Below are 12,004 nucleotides of genomic sequence, written 5' to 3' on the forward strand. Positions count from 1 at the left end.
TTTTATTGGATTAATTGGAGAAACAAGTCCATTCCTTTCTTTCTCCTTTGCTGTCATATGCACTTAGGTAGATTGTAAATTATTCAGGTATTATTTGCAAACAAGATTGTTCTCAGGTGAACAGAATGGAAATTGCTGAGAGAGGATATGGGTGAGCTGTGAGTTAGGAAAGAGCTGTGCAAATGTGCTTAGGGTTAACAGAAGAGTTATCTAATATTTAATGTCTTCCCCATACATCGTGCCAAATCATTATTTTATGGCAACCTTTCCTCTGTTTTTAGTGTGTGTTAACTTTCTGCAGTGAGCAGATGTGGCCACACACATTCTGTTTGGCAGAAGGCAGATGCCAGCCCCTGAAATGGGTGCCCAGTTCCAAGGGCAACATCTGGATCCCTGGCTTGGCTGTGTTCCTGTCTGTGCTTGTGGCTATAAAATGCCCCCTGGAGACATTTTATGATTAGTCTGCAACAGAGTTGGCATGACTGTCTTGTCTCCCTGGCAACCGTTTTCCCTTTGATTCTTATACATCTGCTCCGTAATATACAGTATTTGGGAAACTGCTCCCCACCTCATTTCCAATCATAAAGCAAATGACAGGGGGCTTTTGTTGAATGGCATATCACTTTCCCTGGTGTCTAAAGCTACTGTTTTCCAGCACACTTGCAACTACATCAGATTGCAGAGTGAGCCCTCTCTGCAAGGCCAGTAGGTTTAAGACAAAGTGTTAGACTCTAATGAATACTCAGTAGCACGTCTTGAACCTGTGAGGATTTCTCAGAAGCCAGGAGGGAGGAGGCAGTTGAAGCAGCCTGACCAGTCTTCTTTCTTGGATGAGAAGGACCTGGTTGGATGAAACTGTATTCCTTTATTCTTCGTTTTTAATATCTTTCCTCTGCTCTCTCTCCCCTCTGCTCTTCTCCCCTCTCCTCTCCCTTCCCCTCTCTTCCCAACCCGTCCACCACTACCCCCTACCCCCTCTACCATTCCTTAAGGCAGTAAGAACTCAGACTTCCTCATTGAAAAGAGCATTTGCTATGCCTTTATTAACTCCTTATCAGAAAAAAAAAAGCTATTATTAACCAGGTAGTATCCCTTAGACTGCTCTTTTGTCTGTAAAGAAATGGGGATGTAGGGATGGGATTCAGGCATTTGCCAACACAAGATCAGTTATTAGCCATTCCCCAGGTGAAACAGGAGAAGAGATTGATTTCCAGCCCATCCTTCTTTCCAGCCCATCCTTACCATGTCTGTAAATAAGTACTTGGTGCGTGTGCAGAAGGAAAAGAGTTAAAATTTCACAAGAATCTACTCTGGGCAGAAATTTACAGAAAATAATTAAAGTAATTACAAGTACCCTTTAGGATAGGAGTGTGTGATCCCATTTTATAGATGAGGAGGTGCGGCTCTGAGAATTTAACAGCACTTTTATTCCAGTGACTTGTGTAATGGGAAGAGTACAACGTATACCAAGGGAGGATGCTTAATCTAACAGGATGCGGTAGAACATGCCTTCAAGAATTAGCTTAACATCACCACTTTTTAGGAAGAAACAGTTGGAATTATCAGGGTGAGATTAAAGATGCTTCCAGAGGGAGAGAGGATATCTTAAGCAAGAGCCCAGAGGCAAGCATTAGAAGTCACAATTTGTGGGGCGCCTGGGAGGCTCAGTTGGCTAGGTGACCAACTTCGGCTCAGGTCATGAACTCACAGTTTGTGAGTTCGAGCCCATGTTGGGCTCTGTGCTGACAGCTCAGAGCCTGGAGCCTACTTTGAATTCTGTGTCTCCCCTCTCTGCCCCTCCCCTGCTCACGCTCTGTGTCTCTCTGTCTCTAAATAATAAATAAATGTTAAAAATTTTTTTTTAAGAAGTCACGATTAGCACAGGAGCTGCTAAAAATAAATAAATAAATAAATAATTTAAAAAAACTCAACTCTTACCTCCACTAATTCATGGAAACAGATCCCAAATACTGCATCTCATTGAAAACTTCTGTAAATTATCACCTGAACATTCCCCCACTCCTCTTCCCCTCCCCATACAAAAAAAAAAAAAAAGAGAGAAAGAAAGAGAGAGAGAGAGAGAGAAAACTGTAACAGTTACTAGCTAAATAGATCATTAGGAAGCTAAAAAAATATATAGTTCATTTAGGAATGATGTCAGCCTGAGAACAGGCTGTTGTGAGGCATGTGTCTCTGTTTTATTCAGCTGCCTGCTTACTGCCAACCTTCCATCAGCCAGCAGCTTGTGAGTAACAAGGACTCTTGCATTATAGAACTCAGAACAGGATCTGGCCCACTACATTAATGTTTAAAACACCCTGTAGCTTCATTTCCGTTTTCTTCTGGATGTCATCAACATTCTGTCCTTTTGTGTTGCAAATATATTATGGAAATGACAGCTATATGGACCTTTTCAAACTACAATCTTGAATGGATCCAGATTACCAACCGACCCCTCCCCCACCCACACACACACAAAAGCTAAATAAATGAATCGTGACTGAAAATATAATTTCAAAACCTAAAGAGTGCTTATCATAGCTAGGGAAAAGTCCAAAAGCCAGCTAAGAGTGGAAGCTTCTGCTCCCCCCTCTCATGGTATGACCTTCAGTTACTCAGCCATATGCACTGAGGACATTTAGTTTTCACCATTTCAGAAATGAGGATTCATAAGACCAATGACTTCATCAGAAAGTTGTGAGAATTAAAGGAAACAATTTACAGAAAATGCTCAGAAAGAACCTAATAGTAAAATGGTAATTGTAAGCATTCTGGCTGGTGGGTTTACAGGAAAGCCAATGTTGAGACGGAGGTTAACATGAAGGAAGATTATTAGAAGTTATCTCGGGCTCTGCACCAGAGGGTAAAGGCAAGGAAACTGGATTGGGGAGAGGAGGAAGGTGGGCTGGAAAGCAGTCATGAGAAGGTGTCTGTCAATCCCAGGAAGAGCTCCAGGCCTCAAAGAGCCCTTTTGAAGTGTTGTAGATTGGGGTGAGGGTCTGTTTTTGGGTAAGGCAGTTGTCATTAGCCTTAAGCAGTCCCCAGACCAGGCTACTCCAAGTAACTGAGATAGTAATTTCTCCCTCTGTGAGGTCAGATGTGGGAGGCACAGTAGAGTATTACCATGAATTGGATAGTCGTTGTGTCTTGTTATTGCTTTGATGATTCTTCTGGTTCTTGTGTTCACCTTGAACCGTTTTCTCCCATCTCTTACTTCCTTACACAAAAAATAACATCTGTGGAGGCCAGTGCAATAGTATATATGGAGGGCCATATAACACATGTCTAAATATATAAAAGGTATAAAGCAGGCTCCCAGATAATTAAATGCATATGGGCACTGTATCTTTACAATGACCTGGAAGACTAAGTAGGAATTTAGAAATTCCAGACTGCATGGACTGGGACAGGGTGGTATGGGGAAAGCCACTCCCAAGGACACAGACCATGATTGGCTCCCTTTCCCATCCCAACTCAGGCTTCACCACAAGAAGCTCATGTGAGTATGTGTGAACTCCCAGCCTGCCTTTCTGAGCACTTATCATAACTTCCACAAATAACTGTGCTTTGCTGTCCCTCTGGGTGAGTGCTGCATACTCTGCTGATGTAATCCATTCTCAGAAGGGCAGACTTAGGGAAGGTGTGTAAAGGCATCTCAGAGCAAGCTTGGGACAGTTAGGGAAAGGAATTCTGGGGGGCTACACACCTGGACAAGATCTAGAAGGGGATACCTGCAGGCAGGCCTGTCCATTTGGCCCTAGAGACAGCTTATTCTGTGGAAAGATGCCCAGCTGAAGGACCAGAGTGGGAGCTCTCTAAAGCTTGCATAAGGTGACCTAATGTCTTGCTAGCCCACGATGGAGGGGTTCCTCAGTTGTAGGATATTCAAGGCTGGAATCAGCCAAATGAGTAAACTGGTCATCCTCGTAGGGTCCAAGCCAGAGTCCTGCCTTCTCAGATCGAAGGACGGTACTATGCTTACACATCCCTCTTCCTTCTGCCCAGGAAATATGCACATGCTGTTCCTTCTCTGGGAGGCAGGAGTCTCCATCCTCTCTGTCTACATGCCTATGTATGTAGGCATGCCTATGTTAACCCATTCTCCCCCTGCAGATCTCAACTCCATAGTCTCTTGCTCAGGAAAGACTTACCGGATGTCTTTCAGAGTGCAGTTTGACCTAGTCTGATGCTCATATGGCAACATGTGCCACCACCTAAGAGTTTATCATAGTGGCAAGTGCACGTGCATGTCTCATTGCGGGCAATCATTTTTCCATCATCAGCAATCTGAGCATCTTCCACATATGCTACTTTACAGAGTGCAGCAGCTCATTCTCAAGTGCCCAGGAGCAGACATCCTCTTCATTTGTAGGTCAGAGCCTTGGGGTGTGCTGGAAAGGGCGGTCGTTTCTTCTCTGGGCTCTGACTGGACTATTTATTAAATGCTTGGATAGAGAAAAAGTCTTTCAGTAAAGTTCTCCTGTCACTGTGTGGCTGAATAGAGTTTGAACAATTCCCTGGGGGTGCAGTACATTGCCTCTTTTGGATTTTGTGATAAACTTCTTTTATCCAGGTAGGATGGTAACCCTGCTTAATTGATTAACAAACATTGACTGAACCTGTATAGCACCTGCCTCCTCCAATATATACCATCATTTAAGTTAGCAATTAGAGCTGTAATGTAAGTAAAACAGGGTCATGAGGCCAACCCCCTCCATTTTAAAGAAGGCATTCAGGGAAGGCATCTCCAAGAAAGTAACATTGATCTGACACCCGTGAAGACAGAAGAAAGGAGCCATTCAGGTATCAGGGAGAACGTATGGCCGTGGAAAGGGCCGTGAAGTGGGTGTGGTTTTGCAGGTGTGCCCCAGAGAAAGAAGAGCCCAGCAGCTGAAATCCACACACAGAGGGAAGGGGGAGCAAAGGTGTGGGAGGACCACATGGTGACCAGAATTCCAAGACCTCTTTATGTGGTGAGGAGTTGGTGAAGAGTAAGTGACTGCTTCTACCCCACCACACCTGCAGACTTATTATGTGGAGTCTTAGCATGCAACATCTGAGACTTGACATTGACATGCTGACAGGGGAGGAGAGGACACCCAACCCAAGTGTCCAAGGAGGAGGCCAGGTGAGGCAGGGGACTATGAAGTAAAGATGGACATGGAATGAAGAGAGGTGAGACACCAGGAAATAGTAAATGCTCAATATATGCTGGCTCTCGTCATTAAAAAGCCAGGCAGTCTGCTAACTTTTAAAATTGTAAATGCCACAACTATTTGCCTTATATGTGTAATGGGGATAATATTTCCTCTCTAATAGAGTAGTTAGTTTACACATGTTAAGTAGTTCCTTCAAGGTTAGGCAATTAGTAAATGCCTGGGGCAGGATATGAAATCAAATGTATGGACCCTGCATCCCAGGCTCATAACCAGTTACACCACACAACCACCTAATGAGAAGGGAAGGGCAGTGCGGAGGAATGTAGGGAATTCTGGCTGATGGATGCCTGGAGCATGTCTTTTGTGAGCAACAACATTTTAAAATGTAATAGTAATGGGGCACCTCAGTAGCTCAGTCAGTTAAGCATCTGACTCTTGATTTTGGCTCAGGATATGATCTTAATAGTTGTGAGATCGAGCCCCACGTCGGGCTCCGTGCTGAGCATGGAGACTGCTTAAAATTCTCTCTCTCTCCTTCTCTCTCTGCCCTCCTCCCCTGCTCTTACTTTCTCTTTGCCCCTCCCCCTACTCATGCACGTACTCTCTCTCTCTCAAAAAAGAAAAAAAGAAAAAGAAAAAAATAAGATAAAAGATAATAACTAATTCTATCATAAAATGTTTCTGGGGCACGTGGATTGCTCAGTTGGTTAAGCTCCTACTTCAGCTCAGGTCATGATCTCAGGGTTTGTGAGTTCGAGCCCCGAGTCAGGCTCTGTGCTGACAGCTCAGAGCCTAGAGTCTGCTTCGGATTCTGTGTCTCCCTCTCTCTCTGCCCCTCCCTGCTGTCTTCTCTCTCAATCTCTGTCTCTCTCAATAATAATAAACATTAAAAAAAATGTTTAAGAGATTTTTCTGCAGAAATATAAAATAATAACTTAAATTATTAGAGGGAAATTTATATAAAATCCCAATTCTTGGAGATATAGATAAGTCCTGTGAACACTGATTATTATTGTCTGTCATCTTTCTGTAATATATTAACATATATTTAAAATAAAATGTCTAAGTTGTACTATACTCCTCTACTTACTTACATGCTCCCATGACATTAAATGTACTTTGAAATTATTACCCTATTGTCTGTATAATACCTTACCATAGATAATTTATTTTACTCATCCCCTTTGTAATCACAGTTTTTAATTTATTTTTTATTGCAACCAATATTGCAATGAATAGTCCTGTAAGTTCATTTTGCAATATATACAAATATCTAATCATTTTATTGTACATCTGAAACAAGTATGTTGTATGTCAATTATACCTGAGTTAAAAAAATGGGAACAAAAAAGGGTCCTCATAAAATAGACAGTGGGGATAGTTGACCAATTTGTGAATCCCACTGAATTTGATACCTAAAAATTGTTAAAATGGTAACTCTTATGTCTATTTTGCCACAATGACAATTTATAGAAATAATTTTAAGTGTATAAAAATCCCCCCAAATTATTAAATGATCAAAAATTAATTTTCTCTATATAGTTTGATAGAGCTGAAATATATGCATATGTTTATATTTTATATATATTATACAAGCAACATATGATCTACCTTCTTGATTTTTTTCTCTCTCTTACACTGTTGATCTCCCATGCCTAGATCAGTGCCTGGCTTGCAATAAGGATTCAATAATTCATTGTTTGAACATAATTCCTGGTTAAAGGATATGAGTAAGTTTAAGAGAAAGCATTTTTAAAAGGGATCAGAATCGTGCAAACATTAGGACTTTTCCAGGGTACAAACTAATTCAGCTTTAGCCTTTACACTTTGGTGGGGAGAGAGGCCGTGTGTACACACATTGTAAAACCAAAGCCATCCCTAATTGCCCCGAATTCAGACAGTCCTGGGGTGCACTCATTTCCTGATATTCAACAGAACACCAATCTTCACTTAACACAGTTAATGATATAATTTTTATTTTTAAAAGGGAGAGCTGATGTTCCTACCAGCTTCAGAAGATGTTTCAAATCTGGTTGTGGAGCCATTCTATTTCCAATTAAGCAGTGGGGGGATTCAATTACAAGCTGTGGGAAGCAAAGAGTTTGTGTCAATAAACCAGCAGTGGTATTAAGGGTGGTTTTCTGGTTTGCAAACATTAACAGCTTGAAACCGAAAGGCGTATGCTTTTCAAATTATCTAACCATGCTTCTCGTGTAGACAGGATTAAGAATACCTGAAACCCAGCCCGGGGTTTCCTTCAAAAGCATTTTCTCTCCTGGAAGTCACAGCAAATTTGTGCATTAAAGTAGTATATTAAAGGGCTCACTGGGAGCTTGTTAAGGAGGTTAAAGCGATTTAAAAAACAAAAAAAAAAAACAACTATCTGGAAGAAGGCAACATAATTTGTAGCAGGGTCTGGTTAGAGAAGAAAAGGGGACTATTCACTTAGAATAGAAAATTTTTTAGTATGATAGGGTTTTTTTTGGAAATACACACACTGCATACAAAACAGGAAACTGCGGCCTCAAAGGGTGAAAGTAATATCCCAGCCCCGTCAACTAACTGTTAAAAATAAATTAAAATGAAGACCAGACTTGAAAATCCCCCAGACACAACCATTTAAGCTGTGTGAGCAAAACTAAATCCAGCTTATTTCATGAACATAAGTGAAACGTAGGTGGTTTCTTGTAAATGCTTCTAATAATCATAAACAAAACTTAAGTCATCTTCCCAACATGGCAGAAGATACATCTTCGTCATTTTTAACCAACCCTCTGCCATATGGAAGCCCCTGTTGTAAAAACCAATCATTGTAAAGGTGAGACGAAATCCTTATTGTCACTTCATAAGCCATCCTGTAACATCAGGCCTTTGAACTTCATACCAGGTTTGGGTCTGAACTCCTCCGTGAGCACTTTGTTTCTTTGCCAGTAGAGTTCTCCTATCAAGTAAAGCTCCCTGAATTTTCTTTTGACATCATGAGTAGGTATAAATTGCCTAACAACGTGTCAGTGCTCTGCCAGGAGTTAGATACACAAATAGACTAATCCTCAGTATCTGCCTTTAAGGAATTTATAGCTCATCTAGGATCTATTCCTCCATCTGAAGTTCTTTTTCTTCAGTTCTCCTAACTCACCTAAAGCATGCTGATGACCTTCTCTCTTGCCTTTTATGTTTTTCACTATGTCTTCCTACTTGGCAAGACAGCAATTTAAAATTCTTTCATTATACTTAGTTTTGAAAGACATTTTTGCTTATATGACTGGTTGAGAGCATTTAGCCAGCATGTCATTCCCTTTGGAAATGAAATTTCCCGGGGCGCCTGGGTGGCTTGGTCGGTTAAGCGTCAGATTTCGGCTCAGATCATGATCTCGCGGTCCGTGAGTTCAAGCCCCGCGTCAGGCTCTGTGCTGACAGCTCAGAGCCTGGAGCCTGTTTCAGATTCTGTGTCTCCCTCTCTCTCTGCCCCTCCCCTGTTCATGCTCTGTCTCTCTCTGTCTCAAAAATAAATAAACGTTAAAAAAGAAAAATTAAAAAAAAATATCTGTTGAATGACTGATTAAAAAAAAAAAAAAAAAAGGAAATGAAATTTCCCTTTTAGAAGGGAACACTTCCCCCCCAACCCCCAACCTATACTGTTTGTTTCCAAAATGAGGGTCGTATCCATTTAACTTTCCCCGAAGCTGAAACTAATTCCAGCTTCTCACAAATTCCAAGGGAGGAGAATAAAAATTCACCTGGTTGGTGACTTTCCGAGACAGAATTCAGCCTTTTTTCCCCTCATTCTGTTCTGCACATATTCGAAGTAAGTTGGGCATCCAGTCAGAGCAGCCTGCTATAGTCTGGCTTTATAGCTTAATTCAGGACTGAAGAGATAACATACCTTTTTGGTCTCATATTGAAAATAAACTACATTTTCTAATCGGATTTTGGGGGTACCAAGTTTAGGTTTTGACCTCCATGTGTCTATTGGAGTGTCAATTGGTTTTGACTTGGGGAGGGTAGAAAGAGGATTTTATTGGATTGGGGAGAGAAATCCCGAACCACATTACCTATGTTGGGCCAAAGAGCAACTGTGTATGTAGTAGCTTTATTTTCCTGCTGAAGGAAAATGTTTCTCAAGGCTGAGAGAACCATAGCCACCACATGGCTCCTGGAGACAGTATTTTCCTGGTCATCAAGGTAAGAGACTGATGAAATAAGGTGGCTCTTGCTTTTCTAGCTTCTGTCAAAAGAAAGAATGGGTTGTGAACGGGACGGGATTAGTATGGGAGAGAGAAGGGAGTAAGCAGGTGATACACAAATAAATTAAATCAGGGCTTCACAACTTGAATCCTGCAAGGTAATGGATAATTGAAGCTATTCTGGAGAGCCTCAGGTAACTAGGGATGACAGAATGGAATTTTGCTTGTGCCTTGTTCTCTCCCCACCTTTTTTTTTTTCTTCTTCTGGATCTTCTATCATTTGGAAGGTGTGTGTGTGAGAGGTGTGGTAGTCTTTGATGTATTAAAATGTTATCAATGATTTTTCCCCCTCCGAATATATCTATACTCATGCATAGATCAGGAGAAGCTCATTTTTAACTTAGACCATCACTTTTCCAGGATGGAATTGGGAACTTTATGTGGGTATGTGTACAAGGATGTGTGTGTGTATGGATGGATGTATATATATGTGTGTGTGTGTGTGTGTGTGTGTATGTGTATTTACATATATATGTTTGTATGTGTATGTACATATACAATATATATCTGTATGTGTGTGTGTGTGTACAAAAAAAATCACATATAACCTCAGGTATGTGAGGACAGGGGGAATCAGTTAAGAAAAGGGGCAGAAAAGGACCAAGAAAATTGGATGTCCACCCTCCTTTTTCTACATGAAAGAATCAATAACATGAAATGGATTCTGTATGACATCGTGGTAGACTAAAGAATGGCTCCCCAAAGATGTCTGCATCCTAATTCCTGAAACCTCTCAATATGGATTTTGCAAATGTGAATAAATTCAGGATCTTGAGATGAGGAGACTATCCTGGAATATCTGGGTTGGCCCAATGAACTCATGAGGGTCTTTATAGGAAAGAGATGGGGAGTCAGAGTCAGAGATCGATTAGGGATGATGGAAGCAGATGTGGAGCTATGAGGCAAGGAACGTGGGCAACCTCCAAAAGCAGGAAAATATAAGGAAACCATTTCTTCTATAAAACTTCCAAAGCAGATGAGCCCTGCCAACCCATTTTATACATCTACACTCCAGAACTGTAATAGAATAAATCTGTGTTGCTTTAAGCCACTAAATTTGTGGTAATTTCATATGGTAGCAATAGTAAGCTGATACAGGGATGCTTACTAAGTGGTAAATGAATCAATATTATACAGTTCTTATTTCCACATATTTGTGATGGAGTAAAAACAGACCTTCTTTTTCTACATGTGAGGCCTTCTGAAAGGTGAAGGCATTTAAAGGGGGATATTTGCCACTATTTTTCTTCCTACTGAGAGATTTTTAGGTGTATCCCAAGCCTGGAAGTTTCTGAAACTCACTGCCAGGGGTTAGCCAATATATGCTTCCTTAGGGAGAGTCTTTGAGAAATTACGAAAAAGAATAAACACCCCTCATTTTCTCTGTAATCATTTAGTGAACTATTATTATGAACAAGCTTTTAAACACAAAGGATCAGACTTACAGCCTAGACCTGGGCTTAGGCAGAGGGGAGGCAAGTTTAATGTGAGCAGTTCCAAGAGTCTGGCAGGTTGTGAGTGTTGGGATTCAATAACAGACTAAAAGCCCGTTACATACCGTGGAGCCATTCTTTTCTAAGCGTTCAGTTCACTTCTTACATAAGGAAATAACATTTAATAGCTTATTCAGGAAATAATTGGATTTTTAAAACCCTAAAATTAATTACAATATAAAATTATTGCATTTTTTCCTTAAACAAAATAGAGTAGTAAAATTTTGAGTGTCTTAACTAAACTCATCTTTTTTTTCCCAGATAAACTTCTACTTCAAAGAAGTTCAGATTTTAATAGTTCTTAAAATTATCTTTTTAAAGAAACTCTAAACTTTACTATTATAGTTAAAATTAGATTATAAAATCAATCTAATATAAATTGAATCATTAATTAAGTCAATTTTAAAAGAAATAATTCAATTTCATTAAGGAGTTGTTACACTGATATTACAAAGTGAATGGATTCCTGTAATTAAAAAGCATTGAATTCCATATGACCATTTATCTTTCCCCCTCTTTTAACCATTTTGGTGAATTTCTAAAACAGAATTTAATTAAATGCTGAAACAAAGGCGTGATTCAAAATTAAAATTCTATGGAAGAACTCACTGGCTAATCATCAGAGCAGTCCCCCTCACCCCCAATATTTTGAGAACCCATAACCATGTAAAGTATATATGAAATTATGAGAATGTATAGAATACAATGGCAACTATTGAGATGTTACTCATTATCAGTGTGGTCCCCACCAAGGAAAGGGTTCCTTTGGGGCACCTGGGTAGCTTAGTCGGTTGAACGTCTGACTCTTGGTTTCGGTTCAGGTCGTGATTGCATGGTTTTGTGAGTCCGAACCCCACATCAGGCCTGCTGCTTGGGATTCTCTCTCTCTCCCTCTCTTTGTGCCCTTCCCCCACTTGCTCTGTCTCTGTCTCTCTCAAAATAAATAAACTTAAGGAAAAAAAAAAAGGAAAAGGATCCTTTTGTAAATGTTTTAGACCAACTTTTATTAGGCGATTGACGTTGTCTAGGAGTTTAGACTTGAGTTTAAGCTCTGTTTTCCAGAGTTACATATGGTAGTATTTAAATCTTACAGAAAATAAGTCACACA

Source organism: Panthera pardus, unplaced genomic scaffold (assembly GCF_024362965.1).
Source record: "Panthera pardus isolate Hobbes unplaced genomic scaffold, ASM2436296v1 HiC_scaffold_19, whole genome shotgun sequence".
NCBI lineage: Eukaryota > Metazoa > Chordata > Mammalia > Carnivora > Felidae > Panthera > Panthera pardus.